The sequence below is a fragment of the Zootoca vivipara genome, chromosome 4 (assembly GCF_965207765.1).
Source record: "Zootoca vivipara chromosome 4, rZooViv2.hap1.1, whole genome shotgun sequence".
NCBI classification, from domain to species: Eukaryota; Metazoa; Chordata; class Lepidosauria; order Squamata; family Lacertidae; genus Zootoca; species Zootoca vivipara.
The window spans coordinates 31,810,361-31,828,952 of record NC_142587.1 but is presented as its reverse complement, the minus strand read 5'-3'; positions in this window follow the sequence as shown (position 1 = coordinate 31,828,952).

The window sequence follows — 18,592 nt, the reverse complement described above, 5'->3', positions numbered from 1 at the left end:
ACTACTGGGTTTTCCCCCTAGTCCTAAAAACATTTGTTGCAATTAAGTCAGTTGCAAGTACCTGGACTTAGATGTGGGCAACTAAACCCCTCAGGATTTAGGATGTTCTATTTCAATTAGAACCTATAATCTGATTCAGTTTTGAAATGTAGGCTTCCTTATGAAGTGTGACTGCATAATTAACCTTAAGGAAAGTGAGAGAATAAACCTTCGTCTTTTTTGTCTACACCAAAGATCTTTATTTTTGAAAGCGTAATGTGTTGTTACTGATGACTGGCCATCAATTTTGCATAGCTTTTACCTGGATAAACAAAAACAAGTTTTGTTTTCATCTAAAAAATAAATGTAGAGGCAGTCTAATGATGGTCTTGATTTGGCTTCAACCCCTCTCTCTAATAAGAAATAAAGAGGAAAAATGGCAAATAAACAAGAGTGGAAAGGTACCTAAGAGCTGGCACATACATTTTCCTAAATGGTGAAAAGCAATTTTCAACCTTCCGCTGTTCAGTTTCAAAATAACCATAAAAATAAAGTCCAATGAAACGATAAGGTTAGCAAAGAACATCCATACTCTCAAATATAACTCTGCTGCATTTAACACAGGTGCTTTAAAAGGCTGGTGATCTCATCTTGGGAAGATATAATAGATTTAGAAAAGGTATATGAAGGCAGGGGGAAGACAGATGACTAGTGAAATGGAACAGTTTTCAGATATAGGTACTGTATGAGGGTCAGGTACAAGGAATGGTTTATGAGAGAGGGATAATGGAAGACAATAAGAATATAAGGGAGCTCCAAAGGGTTCCACACAAACCGAGCTAAGCTGTTCAATAATAAAGCTGGAAAGGCTGAAAATAAGGACAAAAGAGGACATAGATTTGCATTAAAAGCAATCATTTGTATTTTATGCTGATTTATGAAAATTTAGAAATGATTTACATTTGCTATCATTTAAACAGATCTGTGGCAGTGTGGTTAAGAAGGCTGTAACGAGAGACTCAGCCTGATTGGTAAAGGAAAAGCATTTTATATGCGTTGTATATGCATTCTAACACTGTGACGCCAGATGGCGCTGTGGAGTTCCATTTTTGCCAACCCGATTTCTCATACAAAGGTAACTGAAACGCTTTTTTGATGTGTCTAGATCCAGCCCAGGTGACCTGTATCTTCTTGTTCTGCTGCCCGGGGACTGCTAAGTGTGGCGGGGCAATGTCAAGGCGTCTGCTCTTCCATCTTATGTTTCTTTGACGAGATGTGGAGTGGGCAGATATTTCAAATAGAGGACTGCCTTCTACAGAGTGGGGCAGGCAGTCACCCTAACATACCTAAATCAATCAATCCCAGACTAGGCTGAATGGTGGGGTGGACAGTGGCACTCTGAAGAGAAATCCTGGATGAATAGAGGCCCCAAGGCTTTTTGGCTGATAGTCTCATAGGATTAGACTATATAAAAAAATATTATTTCATTCTGAAGCAGCTGAGCCTTTTATGATTTGCTTTATAATTTATGAGCTTTGAATGTTGGCATTGCTGCACACAGATATTTCCCCCATGAGGAATACTAGATTGCACTAATCTGTCAATCAAGAAGCCTGTGATTTTTCTTTATTGACCAGTAAATTACTTGCAATTTGTTTTCTTAACACGAAAATCATAAAATCTAGAGAGGGAAAATACTTTCTTTGACACCTAATTCATCTTGCTTGGTAGGGCAGCACAGTTTCCCTTTAATCATTAATCTATTAGTGATATTTCCCCCATAAAGTTTCAATGGTGCTCAGCAATGGAGCTTCCATAACTTACATTGAAACATACTTCTTCTCTGGTGGCATTTTGTGATTGTATCTCACTAGAAAAAAAACAAGGAAATGCTCATCTTTACAATGAATGTCAGGATGACTACTAAAACATTCAATGTTAGATGTAGGAAGAAGGATAGATCCTTTCACTCAATATATGGTAATTTCTTTTTATGTGTATTTACCACATGTATCATCATCTAATCACCTGTATACTTCGATCTCATGGCCTAAACAGACCCAATGCACAAGATCCATGATCTCTGTGAAGGGATCCAAACATGGGCGTAGGCAGGGGGGGCAGGAGGGGGCAATTGCCCCCCCTAGAAGCAGGGCCGCTGGCCAGCCTGCCCCGCTGCCTGCCCGGTGCCGTCTCCCCACAGCCAGCAAGGGAGAAGGGAGGTGGAGGGAAAGCCAGGCAACCGCTTTGCGCGGCTCTGGGGCTTTCCCTCCACCTGCCCCGGCGATTGCAGAGGGGGAGGAGGGAGTCGGAGCAGCCCGATTTCGGGCTGATCCCGGCGCCCCCTCGCCCCTGCCGTTCGAGGAGGGGGAGGAGGGAGTCGGAGCAGCCCAAAATCGGGCTGCTCCAATCCCCTCCTCCCCCTCCGCGATCGCCGGGGCGTGAGGAGGGAAAGCTGGCAAGGGAGAAGGGAGCTTTCCTTGCCCCGCTGTGGCCCCTCCCCCGCCCCTTGGCCCCGCCCCTTGCCTCCCTGATTTTCATCCTGGCTACGCCCCTGGATCCAAACTTGTGCATGTTATACCTTACCTGAGTTCTTTCTGAGCTCAGGTGGGTGTATTGGCTTCCTGTTTAGCCCTAACTTCTTCCTTATTTCTCCGTCCTGCCTTTGGCTTTGCTCTTCATTCCTGACTCCTCCCTCAATTTCCTAGCTCCTGCTTCCTGGCTCCTCACTCATCTCAAACAGCTGACTACAGTCTAGTCAATATCACTCATTGGGTAGCTTTTGATGCAGGGCCGCTCAGGGACATCTACTCAAATACCGTGGGAGGAAGCTGCATTATACTGAGTCTGATCATTGACTCGGTGTATTGTCTACACTGACTGGCAGCAGCTCTTCAGGCAGGGTTGTTTCCCAGCCACACTTGGAGATGCCATTGAGAATCGAACGTGGGATTTTCTGCTTGCAAGGCATGTGCTCAGCCACTGAGCTATGGCCCTTCCTCTCCTTCGACTTTGCTGCGAACATTGACCAACACTGGTTCCATCTCAATTTGAAATATATATTTCTATTCCGGTGCAATGTCTAAAAGGACAAATTATAATCTACAGGAGTGTTGTGTGTATTGCTGCAAGCAGAAGAGAACTGGACTGAGTTTAATTCCATGGAGCACTTTTGAACTGATTTACTATGCTAGATATTTTTTTTGTGTGCTTTTACAACAACATTAATTCTCACACACTGCTGCCTTGACATTAATTACTTTGCAACAAAGACAAATGATCTTTGCAAACTGCTTGGTGCCATGCATGTATTAACAGAGGCTGGCCAGTGGCATGTGGATCAGAAACAGGGTGGAAATTCAACTCATTACTATAATGAAGTAGCTTGCCAATACCTGCTAGGAAAGTGACAAGTCTGCAAGGTGAATAAAGACCACCACCAAAGCTTTACCTCCTTGAAACCCACTCACCCCCTGGGAGTGTGCTTTCTTAATTGTGGACTTTACCATGTCCAACCCATTAATTTTGCACAGATAAATAAATAAATAAACCTTCCCTCATGCTGTGGTTGCAGCAATAGTCTCCCCCCCTTGCCTAGTGCTGCTGGGTTTTTATAAAGGGCTACAGTATTTCTTTAGTGCTACGTCCTCAACAGTACACACTTAATAAGGCCTGCTCAGAAGTAAGCCCCACAGAGAGAAACTGGACATATTCCCTAGTACCGGTAAGTGCAAATGGTAGGGGTAGCCAACATGGTTTTCTCATGAGGTTTTGAACTACAACTCCTATCATCCCAGACCATTGACCATGATGGCTGATGGGAGTTGTAGTCCAAAACACCTGGAAGGCACCACATTGGCTACTCCTGGTTGTGAAGGTTGCAGCCTAATTCTGCACAGGATTGCGTTGTAGCACTAATGAGTATTTGCATTCTGATCCTGGGGACATGGTGAGGACCCAAAGTACAGAGGACAAGTTATCATCAGAGATGCATAATTCTCACTCGCCAAAAGCATCTTCAATTATAATCACAAATGCCATCTCCAAGGACCAAAATACAGAGGAAAAGCTAATAATTAGAACATAGGAAAGAAACCTGTTGTATTTATACTATCTACCTTCCTCTAACAGGACTCTTTCTGCGATAGAAATCGCAGAAGAAGGAAGGGAACCCAATCCATTGAACCGTAGCTGCAATAGAACTTGATCTTGTGATATAGAAATACAACATACACAGTGAGAATGTTTGATTGTGATATTCTGTTCACAAAAAAATCAGTTCTGTATACCACATACCTAAATAGTCAAGCAATATATATATCATACTACAAGAGGTCCAGAGGGCGGCAACACGAGAACAGGCCTTTTCTGCAGTGGCTCTCTGTTTGTGGAAAGCTCTCCCCAGGGAGGTTCGCCTGGCGCCTTCATCATCTACCTTTAGGAGCCGGGCCAAAACATTTCTTTTTAACCAGGCCTTTGGCTGATTGACATCCAATGCCCTTAAAAAAATGTTTTGGGGGGTGTTATTGGGTTGTTTTTATTTTGATTATGTATTTTGTGCTTTTATATTGAGACCTGCGGGTATAGGGCAGTATACAAATTTAATAAATAATATGAATATAACAATATGAATATAACAATATTACCAAGTGATAAATATTTTATATTTCATATTTTGATTATATTCTGCCCTGATACCTCCGGGTATAGGGTGGTATATAAATTCAAATAATAATAACAAAACAACAATGATAACAAAATGACAACCACAATGACAACATCTTAGCTTTGCATCCCGGTCTTCTTGAGCAGAGCTCCCATGTAGCCTTTGGGTATCTGCTATGTGTTTCCATTTGGCCTTTTAGTTTGGTGCATTAATAGATTTAAGCACAGGGAGAGCAGGATTCTGCACCCAAATTCCTGCTGGAACAACAGGGTTTATTTTAGCAATCCTTCCTACCTCTACATACAGTGGTACCTCGGTTTTAGAACGTCTCCATTGACGAACATTTCAGTTTTCAAACACCGTAAACCCAGAAGTAAATGCTTTGGTTTTTGAACACGCCTCGGAAGTTGAGCATGGCACATGGCTTCTGCTGAGTGCAAGATCCTGAGGCCTAGCTGTCAGCTATTAAGTTTACGGTTTTTGAACGATTTAAAACTCAAGCGGTCTTCTGGAACGGATTACGTTTGAAAACCAAGGTACCACTGTATTTTGAGTTATCAAGCTATGTTTGAATATAACACGATGGAGTCAAACTGAGAAGACTGAAGAGCAGTTTAATTCATATTGCTCCATTGGGCAGTGGGGCCGGTCCAGTAGGATGAAGGGGAGACACTCTCACCAACCTTAGTCTGCCTTCAGTTGGCCCCTATTTGTATGACTTCTTACTTACAACCAGTTTAGAAAGCAGCACTGCTTGTCAGTTTCATCCTCCTTAGTTGCCCTTAGAATCATAGAATCATAGAGTTGGAAGAGACCACAAGAGCCATCCAGTCCAACCCCCTGCCGAGCAGGAAACACCACCAAAGCATTCTTGACATATGCCTGTCAAGCCTCTGCTTAAAGACCTCCAAAGAAGGAGACTCCACCACACTCCTTGGCAGCAAATTCCACTGCCGAACAGCTCTTACTGTCAGGAAGTTCTTCCTAATGTTTAGGTGGAATCTTCTTTCTTGTAGTTTGAATCCATTGCTCCGTGTCCGCTTCTCTGGAGCAGCAGAAAACAACCTTTCTCCCTCCTCTATATGACATCCTTTTATATATTTGAACATGGCTATCATATCACCCCTTAACCTTCTCTTCTCCAGGCTAAACATACCCAGCTCCCTAAGCCGTTCCTCATAAGGCATCGTTTCCAGGCCTTTGACCATTTTGGTTGCCCTCTTCTGGAACTCTTCTGCCCCTTGTAGAACTCAAAGGGAGCAGGATGGGGACAACGCTAGAATTTGTTGGCTGGCTCTGGCTCCATGCCCTCTTAGGCTCCCTGCCTTCCACCCTACCAGTCTTAATGGGCACAAACCACCATTTCCATTGGTGTATGTGCTGAATGATGATCACTTGGGCTCTCAACAAAGAACATGATTAATTTCCCACGCACTAGATCTCTGAAACAATCCTTTGTGCATCTCTCTGCAAGGTAGGATATACACAATTTCCTAGCAACTGCGGCCTAAAACCAATGGATTTTGGGAGATAACTTTCAAAATGTGAATGCAAAATCAAGACAGTGAAAAGTTTGGCAATTCCACATTGCAATCCATTTGCTCATGTTGCTGTTTTCAGTAATTTTAGAGAAGGATTAAATAGCGGTGTGAGCGTAACAATTTTTTAATGCTCAAATAAACAAGTGGGAGCACCAAGTGCATTGGCTGGCAACTATTTAGGGGCCAGCGATGGATGCAAAAACAATGACACTATAAAAATATTCTTCATAATAGGGTGTCTTGTTCCATCTGTTTGCTTGTTTATTTTAGAGAGAGTAGGACACAATTATAAAAGGCAGTGTCATCTGTGAAGAGAGCACAATATAATTATCAAAAATATGCATGAGGAAGAAGAAGCAGCCCTGTTGCTGTCAACAGTGACTCAGACACAAATATTAGGGGGAGGGATCAGCACCCCATTAAATGGAATCTATATGGATGCAGCATCCATATATATATCTGGATGCACACACACACACACACACACACACACACACACACACACACACACACACACCTTGGTTCTCGAACGCCTTGTGACTTGAATGTTTTGGCTCCCGAACACCGCAAACCTGGAAGTAACTGTTCCGGTTTGTGAACATTTTTTGGAAGCTGAACGTCTGAAGCAGCTTCTGCGGCGTCCGATTGAGAAGCTGTGCCTTGGTTTCAGAACGTTTTTGGAAATTGAACGGACTTCGGAATGGATTCTGTTCGAGAACCAAGGCACGACTGTATCTATCTAATCTCTATCTATCTATCTATCTATCTATCTATCTATCTATCTATCTATCTATGGATGCAGCTACTTATCAGGCTCCATTCAGGTATAAAATAGGGATGGGCAGTTTAGTATATTTCCAGTCTGTGTCAGTTTTGCATGTGTTCATTCATAAATCCTTTCTGTTCCATTTCTGCATTAATCTGGGATTCTTTTTTATTTTAGAAAATCAATAGAAAAAAAAGTATTTAAATACATATAGTTCATCTTCCCCTGCCCCAGCTGCAACAAAACATCTCTTTTGTGTTGGTCTCTACAGACATAGCAGGAGCTGAATATTCCAATAGTCTGACTTCACTTCCAAAGGCGCACTCCTCCCAAGACAGATGGAGGCCAACAAGTTTATCGCAACATTTTAAAATATGTATTTTATCTCCATGTTGGCATTTCTAAAAAGAAATCCCTAAAATATGCATTTTAAAACCCTTTTTTGGTTACATTTCTAAAGCCAAGAATGCGTTGCAAAAGTGTGACATTCAAAGGATAATTATGTCCTTTGTATGCATACCGTGAAATAGGTTGGTTTGCTTAAAAATATGGAGGAAACACAGTTTTGCTCCATCCTTACTTAGGTGTGTTCAGTTGCAACCTGAAAATTTCTCCTGTATCTTTCAATTTACCACTGAATCGGGAGACTAGGTAGTCGTCCCTTATTCCCTTTGCACACCCTAGTTCTGTAACCTGTTGATTCTTCTGGAGTCTCATCTACTGAAAGGAGAAGGACACAAAGAAGGGGAAGATGACTGGTCTCAACAAGGACAGGAAGCTGACTGGAAAACACCACCACTAATGCTTTGTTCCCAGTTCAGAGCTAGATTTAAAAGGCATGGGGTGGATATCAGCTTGCAGCCTAGGTTGCACCTGTAGTATACATTTATAGCAGTATAATACCACTTTAAGCAAGTCATGGCTTCCCACAAAGAATCCTGAGAACTGTAGCTTGAGAATAATTTTGAGACCCACATGCTTCTCACAGAACTACAATTCCCAGAGTTCACTGAGGGATTGATTTGTTCAACCACTGTGAGAAATGCACCTCTGTGGAGGGAATGAGAGCCTCCTAACAACTCAGCACCCTTGTTGTTGTTGTTTAGTCGTGTCCGACTCTTCGTGACCCCATGGACCATAGCACACCAGGCACTCCTGTCTTGCACTGCCTCCCGCAGTTTGGTCAAAGTCATGTTCGTAGCTTCGAGAACACTGTCCAACCATCTCGTCCTCTGTCGTCCCCTTCTCCTAGTGCCCTCAATCTTTCCCAACATCAGGGTCTTTTCCAAGGATTCTTCTCTTCTCATGAGGTGGCCAAAGTATTGGAGCCTCAGCTTCACGATCTGTCCTTCCAGGGAGCACTCAGGGCTGATTTCCTTAAGAATGGATAGGTTTGATCTTCTTGCAGTCCATGGGACTCTCAAGAGCAGTGCCGTCTTAAGCGCCCCTGTCGCCATGGTGCGCCGGATCTCTCTGGCGCCCTTCCGCCCCGTTTCCCAGTGCGGTGGGCGGGTGGGCATGGTGCTACTGCGCGGCGGGCGGGCAGACACAGCGCGATCTCTCCAGCGCCCTCCCGCCCCCGTTTCCCAGCGCGGTAGGCAGGTGGGCGCCGCGCGCAGCTGCGCAGCGGACCGACGGGCCAGCGCCATGGTGCCCTGCGCCACTGGGGGTCTACGATGAGCCGGCCCTGCTCAAGAGTCTCCTCCAACACCATAATTCAAAAGCATCAATTCTTCGGTGATCAGCCTTTTTTTGTGGTCCAGCGCGCACTTCCACACCCTTAATGAACCACATTTCCCAGGATTCTGTGGGGGGAAAGCCATGACTATTTAAAGTGTGATGATACTGCTTTAAATGCATAGTGTGGATGGGGCCCTAAATGGGATACAAGTGTAATAAAATTACTTTGTGACTTTCCTGAAAAGAGCCTAGAGAGGTACACAGGTGAGTGGGATCTGAATGGAGGTTCCCCACCTCCAAGCCCAATTTTCTCACTCAGGGGTCTCCCCAGGGTTCAAATATCACCCTCCGGGTCTCTCTACCTTGGTCCCCAGGACTCGTCCAAAACCACACACTGGTCTGTAAGCCACACCCACCGCTGCCCTTGCATATCTCGATGAAGGACAGAGAGAGGTGTGTGCTATTATGTAAAGGTAAAATTTACATTAATTGCTCTGCACGCTTCCTCAGAAAGTTGCCCAGAATGGAATGTGGCCTCACCCCTGTCTAAATATGTTTGAAAAAAGGGGGGTAGGCTTGTCTAGTTGCCCCTGGCCATCCAATGCTTTTGAATCTTCCATCTTGGTTTGTTAAGACTATATCCTGGTTACAAATCTATAAATGTTTCACAAATCCCCTCCCTCTCCCCCACCCTGCTTGTGCAGTTTCATATACAGTACTAGAAAAGCCAGAAATTCTCTCTCTCTCTCTCCCTCTCTCCCTCTCTCCCTCTTCCCTCCATAATGGTCAACATACTTGTGTTTTGCATATTCCTTAAAATCAGATTTTTAGTAGATTTGGGTGTTTGTTTTATCATGAAGTTCTTAAAGAGGACCTGCAGTATTTCATTGGGAAATAGTAGTGTTAAGTATAAAAGAGAGAGATTATGCCTATTTTGTGTCTTGAGAAAGACACTTTTTGTGCCAGACTTGAGAAAGATGGACCTTTCATTCCTTCTCAGCTTATCCCTTTTAAATTGAATTAAAGCGGCAAAAAGAACATTGACTAAATCCCTTCTGTGCAGTGAGAAGATTACTTGCAGAATTGTGGTGGCAGGAACTCGACTTTTATGGGGTATTTGGGGGCATGGGTGAGTGGGAGGGTTGACATGGTGGAAATGGGGTGCTCTGAAAAACAGGTGGCGTTACAAAAAAGAAAAGCATAAAGAAGCGGAACTCAGAGCAGGATAACTTCATTATGTAAACTTGACATTTATAAGCAATTTAAGCCTCTCTTTTTTTTCGGAAGCAGCTACTACTATCTATAATAGCAGCTGGAAGTTAGCCAAAGTCTTCCAAAGGACTGAATTATTTATGCTTCCAAATTAATATGTCTTTCCACTTCTCCAAAAGACTGCAGTGTGCTCTGCAGCAAGCTTTTCTCCTCTAAAAAGCATGAGTGCCCCACAAGATGGGGTGATGATCACCAACCTATAGAGCTTGTAAAAAATATATCATTATTTTTTTTTTGGGGGGGGGAAGGCTAGGCATAAGAACTGTCCAACTTGGGATCAGAGGCTGTATATTGGTAAAAAAGAGTGTATATTGGTAAAAAAAATGCATTGCACAAGAATGCATGGCATTAGGGAAAAATTGCTTGCAACAATATAGATATTATTTATTTATATATATACAGCCCTTCACCCAACGATCACAGGGTGGCCTACAGCATAAAAATACAAAATGAGAACACAAAATGCATACGGTAACAACCCCCCCCGGCAAATTAATAATCTCATTCCCATTAACACCTTTAAAAGGCCATAGATATTTTTTTTAATTAGGCAAAGGTTTGGAAAAAAGAGGAATGGTTTTGCCTGGCACCAAAATGAAGGCATCAGGTAATTCTCCCTGGGAAGAGCATTTCACAAATGGGGAGCCATCTCAGAAAAGGCCCATTCTCATGTTGGCTCCCTCCGGATCTCTCATGGAGGAGGCACACAAAGGTGATTATTGCAGGGTCCAGGCCAGTTCATATTAGACAGTGCTGCATTCATAAATGCATATATTCCTCTGCACATAAAGCCATACAAATCTTCATGTGGACTTTTCATTTTAAAAACCCATAAACTGTGATGTGAAAACAGAACAAAATAAGGTTTGGAAGAAATGAGTAACTGAGAGAAACCAAGGCTGGATCTACACGGACCTGTTTAATGTTGTTAGGGTGATATTACAGATATCGTTCCAAAACGTCACAGGGCAGACTTGTAATTTTAAATCGCTTCTTACCTTGTTTTGTCTGTCGAAATGCTGTTTCCCTACTGCTAGTTCCTGGTTGCTCTACATCACCCTCTGGTGTCCCATTTTAATATTGTCTTATGAACGTTAAAAGCAAAACGTACGTAATGTGTCCATCTATGTCAGGGGTCCCCAGAATTACCGCGCGGCGGGCCGGTGCCCACCGCGCCGACCGCACGGTGGGCTGGAGGGTAGGGGAGTGCGTGCGCAGCGGGCCGGAGGGCGGGGGAGTGCGCGCCCGTGCGCATGCGCACACGCACACGCACACGGGCGGGAAAAAAATCGCCGAAAATCGCTTGTGCGCATGCGTATGGGCCTCCCCCGACCCGGAAGTGCACCAGAAATGACCTCTTCCGGGTCGGGAGAGGCCCATACGCATGCGCACAAAGGATTTTCTGCAATTTTTTGCCGATTTTTTAGATCGGCGCTGCGCCGTAGTTTTAGATCGTATTTTTTAGATCGTCGCTGCGCCGTAGTTTGGGGACCCCTGATCTATGTTCCTTAACCCTTAACGTTATAAACCATGAGTGTAGATCCGTCCCAATATTGACAGATTCATCAAGTGAAACACACCCCTGTCATTGATCAACCCAACCAGATGGGTGGGGTATAAAATCATCATCATTGTGGATGATGTGAGTTTAACCCAACAATGTCTGGAGAGCCTCAGTTTCCCTCAACATTCTTGTAGGCCTAAATACCTTGAGTACAGCTGCCTTGGTGGTTAGGACTGCTCTTCTCCCTCTTGTCATTCCTTCTGAATCTCTAGACAAGGAATCTTGTACCTTTGAATGCTTTTGTCCTGCCTGCTTGGAATGTTGTTTCTAACAATTTCGGCAAAGGCCACCTGTGCCCATTAAAGCATCTCTGATTTCCTACTGCTGCGCAGGTTTCTCTGCAGGCATTTTAAATAACCCTATAAATGTCCTGCAAATACCATGGGCATTTATAATATTAAATAAAACTTACCTTTTAATCTCCTGCAGTTGATGTAATTTTATAAATAGGAACCAGAAAGCGGGGGTGGCGGTGGGGGAATGACTTGCAGTATGAATCATTTTGCAAAGCTGACAAGAATCTGCGAAGGAAGTACCTAAGGCAGAGTTCCCATAGATGCCGGTAGGGTCGATGGAAAGTGAAAGCACTTGACTAAAGTTTTCAGGATAGCCTCAATTATTTCAGATTGATTTTTAAAGTTGTTGTTACAGGCAGTTGCTCATAACCCAAGTATGGAACTGAAGTAAGGTTGTCATGAAAAATCCATTAATAACTAAATACGATTAGGTTCCCTTTAGAGTATGCACAGGAACAGCACAACGCTTACCTTGCAACCTCCCAAAGGATAATTAAATTTCGGCTGCTAGCCTTTCCAAAACACTTTCCCAAGGAAAGTCTGTTGAAAAATAATTTGCACAGGCAGATATACATATACAGTGGTGCCTCGCTTAACGAATGCCCTGCTTAACGAAATTTCCGCTTAACGAAAGGATTTTTCGAGCGGAGCTTGCTTCGCTAGACAAATGCGTTTTACGAAAAATTCGTCTAGCGAATCGCGCTCTCCCATAGGAATGCATCGAAATTCAATTAATGCGCTCCTATGGGCAAAAAAAAGTCAAAAAAATTCAGTGCATTCCTATGGGATTCGCTAGACGAATTTTTCGCTACAAGAAAAGACCCGTGGAACGAATTAATTTCGTCTAGCGAGGCACCACTGTATAGTGGTACCTCAGTTTACAAACACAATTGGTTCCGGAAGTCTGTACTTAACCTGAAGCGTACTTAACCTGAAGCGAATTTTCCCATTGAAAGTAATGGAAAGTGGATTAATCCGTTCCAGAAGGGTCCGCGGAGTACTCAACCTGAAGTGTACTTAACCCGAGGTATGAGTGTAATTGGTTCCAGAAGTCTGTACTTAACCTGAAGCGTACTTAACCTGAAGCGAACTTTCCCATTGAAAGTAATGGAAAGTGGATTACTGTAATCCGTTCCAGACAGGTCCGCGGAGTACTTAAACTGAAAATACTCAAACCGAGGCATACATAAACCGAGGTATGACTGTAGTTCAATTCTACTCTTAAAATTGATCAGGGCAGATACACTCTGACTAGAAAGCTTTTGTGATTCAAAATCAGAACCCCAAGAAACTGGAATAATGGATCTGTCTGAAGACACTCAGCAGTGGCCCTAGAATTAGTCAAAGGCCACAAGTCCACTCAAATCCCTTGGCTGCTACAGAACAACTTTCTTTCAACATTACATGGGGGCAGACAGCTTTGCTGCTGCTTCAAGCTGTGTCTAGGCTTCTCCCAGCTGTCTGGTGGTGTTCCTTTTCTAGTCTCAGACAGAATGCGCCATGCATTCCTGGGAAGGAAAAAAATATCACTGTTGCAGTTGGCTCATGCAAAGCACTTAAAAAAAAAAACCCACACGACTGGGCTACATGTTTCTCTCATCACACAGGGATGACACAGAAAATGATCTCCCTGTGGTGCAGGATGCCCATACTGGCTATAACGTTGCTCCTGATGTTTGCTGGAGCGCTGAGACACAAGATGATGGCAGATGTCATTGCAGTGAGTAGATGACATTATAGGCAGCAGCAGAGATTGCTCACCCTAGGGAGTCCCATTTTCAGTGGCGAGTTCGGTCTGTGCTGCAGCTCAAATTCATCTTGTATTTCTTTCACACAGTCTTAAATTCAGGGAGGATGAAGCTATTGATGGCTACAAGCCACGATGGCTATGTATCAGAGGCAATGTGGAATCACAAGTTGGGATAGAGCTCTTGTGCTCAGGACTTGTTTGCTGGCTTCCAATAGGCATCCGGCTGGTCCCAATCCTGCAGGCACTGGCGGAGGAAGAGGAGTAGGGGGGGGGATCACACTGCCAGGGGTAGGGTGCCATCGGGGCAGTTTCCCCGACTGTGCTGGGCGCCACGCCCCTGCAGGTGGCGTGCCCCGCCCCCAGGATGCACACCAGCCCTGCCCCTGCCTGCTCTCTGCCCCCCGGTGCCAGAGCATGAAGCTCTGCCAATGCCTGCAGGCCTCCTCTTACATTATTATGCACTAGCTTTGCTCCACACAAAGGGAACATAATAATTGAGGGACTTCAATATTTGTCTTTAAAGTCTTTTAAACAATGTGCTCAAGGAAACCTGGGAGAGAGGGTAGGAATCTGGCCTCTCAATGACTGAGATTCGGTGTTATATTCTGAGCTGCAAATGTTTGATTTTGTTCTCCTCTTTTAGGAGGAAAATTGTATGCCACGTTTTTATTGCATTTTAATTATCATATTTTATTTTATTTTATTTTACTCTTCTGTGAGCCACCCACAGAGCATTTGCTGATAAGCAGCCCTGTTTGTGCAATAATTATTATTTTAAAATTAATTGCCTTCATGTGACTAGATTGTGCAACGCTTGAAACATATGGGGAGAGTTGAAAGCATTGGGTGGTGTTCAAGTTTTACTCAGAGCAGAACTATTGAAATTAATGGACCAAACATGGTTATGTGCATTAATGTCAATGAGTCTGCTCTGAGTAAGGCATACTTGAATGCCAACCATTGCCCTTTTGTTGGAGCTGTTGCTATGCAAATACCAGCAAGTGAAGACATGCTTCTGTCATGGGTCACATGACTTCCAATTGTTTAGCCGACATTCCCTTGCTTCAGAGGACCTCAGTGGGAGCTGTTGCCTGGCAACTGCTAAATGCCAGCAAGAGAAGATTTGCTTCCATCAAGATCTGAGTGAGATCCAGTTCATAGGCCCCACCACTAGTCCATTACTTGCCTCGGAGGAAGCCCAAGGTTGAGTACAGGAAATGCCACCTGAGCAATCCTGTCACTCTAGCAACATTTCAGTTCCTGTTATTAGACTTGGAAATCCTTTTTTTTTTTTTTTGTAAAAAGTGACACCAGCGCCATTTATTGAAAGGATACTGTGGAAATTCAGCTGAAGCTGAGGTTCACCAGTTAATAACAGGAAATTAATGGCATGTTTAATGAACAGCATGAGAAATGTCACTCTACATTCTCTCCCTGTAATCTGGCTATGAAGGAAGCAGCACACGAAACTGTAAATCTTGTTCAATGGGGCTGAAAGATGCTCGGCTGTGTGCTATGCTGCACCCAGAGGCTTTAGGTGCAGGGCATCTGCTGGTAAATGGAGCCAGCCTGATCAAAGCATTGCTGTTTCAATAGACATCATCACCCATTAGCAAGTTCACCGGAGTGAGTCAACCACAAAGGAAAGTAGGGATTTTTGTCTTCAGAATCTTTGCTAGCCGGTCCTTTAAGCAGGGAGGATTGACCCTTTCTTTTCACAACTATAAGGTAAAGGAAAAGGGACCCCTGGCCATTAGGTCCAGTCGTGACCGACTCTGGGGTTGCGGCGCTCATCTCGCACTCTTGGCCGAGGGAGCTAGCGTACAGCTTCCAGGTCATGTGGCCAGCATGACAAAGCCGCTTCTGGTGAACCAGAGCAGCGCACGGAAACGGTGTTAACCTTCCCTGCTGTATCTACTTGCACTTTGACGTGCTTTTGAACTGCTAGGTAGGCAGGAGCTGTGACCGAGCAATGGGAGCTCACCCCGTCGCGGGGAATCAAACCACTGACCTTCTGATCAGCAAGCCCTAGGCTTAGTGGTTTAACCCACAGCGCCACCCGCGTCCCTTTCACAACTATTGTTGTTTGTTGTTTAGTCGTTTAGTCGTGTCTGACTCTTCGTGACCCCATGGACCATAGCACGCCAGGCACTCCTGTCTTCCACTGCCTCCCGCAGTTTGGTCAAAGTCATGTTCGTAGCTTCGAGAACACTGTCCAACCATCTCGCCCTCTGTCGTCCCCTTTTCCTAGTGCCCTCAATCTTTCCCAACATCAGGGTCTTTTCCAAGGATTCTTCTCTTCTCATGAGGTGGCCAAAGTATTGGAGCCTCAGCTTCACAATCTGTCCTTCCAGGGAGCACTCAGGGCTGATTTCCTTAAGAATGGATAGGTTTGATCTTCTTGCAGTCCTTGGGACTCTCAAGAGTCTCCTCCAGCACCATAATTCAAAAGCATCAATTCTTTGGCGATCAGCCTTCTTTATGGTCTAGCTCTCACTTCTATACATCACTACTGGGAAAACCATAGCTTTAACTATACGGACCTTTGTCGGCAAGGTGATGTCACTGCTTTTTAAGATGCTGTCTAGGTTTGTCATTGCTTTTCTCCCAAGAAGCAGGCGTCTTTTAATTTCGTGACTGCTGTCACCATCTGCAGTGATCAAGGAGCCCAAGAAAGTAAAATTTCTCACTGCCTCCATTTCTTCCCCTTCTATTTGCCAGGAGGTGATGGGACCAGTGGCCATCATCTTGGTTTTTTTTGATGTTGAGCTTCAGACCATATTTTCTGCTCTCCTCTTTCACAATCATTAATAGGTTCTTTAATTCCTCCTCACTTTCTGCCATCAAGGTTGTGTCATCTGCACATCTAAGGTTGTTGATATTTCTTCCGGCAAACTTAATTCCGGCTTGGGATTCATCTAGTCCAGCCTTTCGCATGATGAATTCTGCATATAAGTTAAATAAACAGGGAGACAATATACAACCTTGTCGTACTCCTTTCCCAATTTTGAACCAATCAGTTGTTCCATATCCAGTTCTAACTGTAGCTTCTTGTCCCACATAGAGATTTCTCAGGAGACAGATGAGGTGATCAGGCACTCCCATTTCTTTAAGAACTTGCCATAGTTTGCTGTGGTCGACGCAGTCAAAGGCTTTTGCATAGTCAATGAAGCAGAAGTAGACGTTTTTCTGGAACTCTCTAGCTTTCTCCATAATCCAGCGCATGTTTGCTATTTGGTCTCTGGTTCCTCTGCCCTTTTGAAATCCAGCTTGCACTTCTGGGAGTTCTCGGTCCACATACTGCCTAAGCCTGCCTTGTAGAATTTTAAGCATAACCTTGCTAGCGTGTGAAATGAGGGCAATTGTGCGGTAGTTGGAGCATTCTTTGGCACTGCCCTTCTTTGGGATTGGGATGTAGACTGATCTTCTCCAATCCTCTGGCCATTGCTGAGTTTTCCAAACTTGCTGGCATATTGGGTGTAGCACCTTAACAGCATCATCTTTTAAAATTTTAAATAGTTCAGCTGGAATATCATCACTTCCACTGGCCTTGTTATTAGCAGTGCTTTCTAAGGCCCATTTGACTTCACTCTCCAAGATGTCTGCATCACAATCCTATGCAGGTTCCACTGTTTACAGCAGAGCTTACATCCAGGTAAGAATGCAGAGAGGACTGCAGCACTTAATTTTCTCTGTATTGTGCTTGGTCCTGTGGATTATGCACAAGATGTTGCTTGTGATTTCTGGCTCAGATGGGTATATGTATATGCATATGTCCCTGTCCAATTTGCAAGAGTAATGGGAAGATAAGCCTTCGTCTTTGTAGTGTATTCTAGGATGGGGAATCACATTTCACATTTAGGTACATATCTGCATTCAGTCTGCACACACACAGTGCAAAAGAAAGAAAGAAAGAAAGAAAGAAAGAAAGAAAGAAAGAAAGAAAGAAAGAAAGATGACTATGCATGCAGGGAACCATAGACATAGCTCCCCACCCCGCCCCTCATAAGATACCAAGAAACTTGTGTTTGTTAAAGTGTTAGGTATTTATAAGAGATTGGAGGGACTCCTTGGTGGGCAGAAAGTTGGAGGGTTCTGCCTCATTCCTTAGCCTTAGGATGTTGCAATGCCCTTCACAAGATTGGACTCATGCCTTCGTTTTTCTCATTTCTGGCAATGTCCTACATGGTTTTGTGCTTTAGCTAGAGACTCAAATATTTTCACACAGATCTCCAAAAATTGAACCAATGTCAACTCTTTGCAGGAGAATGAGTGTCCTGAATTTTAGGCAGCAGAACATTATTAACAAATAGATCACAGGGCTGCCAAGAAAATGTTCAGCTTTTGCCAAGTTTTAGCTTAAAAAGAAAATCTTTTTCTGAAATGTAAAAAGAGTAAGTGAAGCCAGAACCTCTAAGCAAACAGAAGGGCCATTTTCCTAGTTAATTAATGTTCACACCGAATAGCCATAATACGGGTAGCCAACATAGTGCCCTATAAATGTTTTTGGACTCCAGCTTCCATCAGCGTGGCCAAAGACCTTGAGGGCATCATGTTGACCACCCTTGACTTAGATTCTAAGAATCAGGGCAATAAATATATAACATCTAAAGCAGAAAATCCAAATCAAATGCTTCCTCAGTAGTGAAAATAAATGTAATGGTAACAGAAAAAGTCCTGACTTTTAAAAGAGAGCAGTCACCCATCCTCTTATGTCAGCACCTAGCATTTAAACATACCCCATTCCTCCTGTTACCTGAAGAAGTCAAATTCAGATAGCAAAGGACTGTCATACACTCTTGGAAGTGTGGCCTGGAACAGACTTAAAAAAATATCTATGGCCTCTGGATTTTTTATTTTTTTTATTTTTTGGAATCTAAGTCCCTTCAGCCTCAGCCATTGTGGCGAACGGACAGAGATTCAGGTAGTTGTAGTAGTACAGAAAAATCTGGAGGGTTCTCCACCCCTGACCAGGAATAACCATAGCTGCCAAGTTATCCCTTTTTTTAAGGGATTTTCCATTATGCTGAATAGGCTTCCTCGCGAGAAAAGGGAAAACTTGGCAGCTATGGGAATAA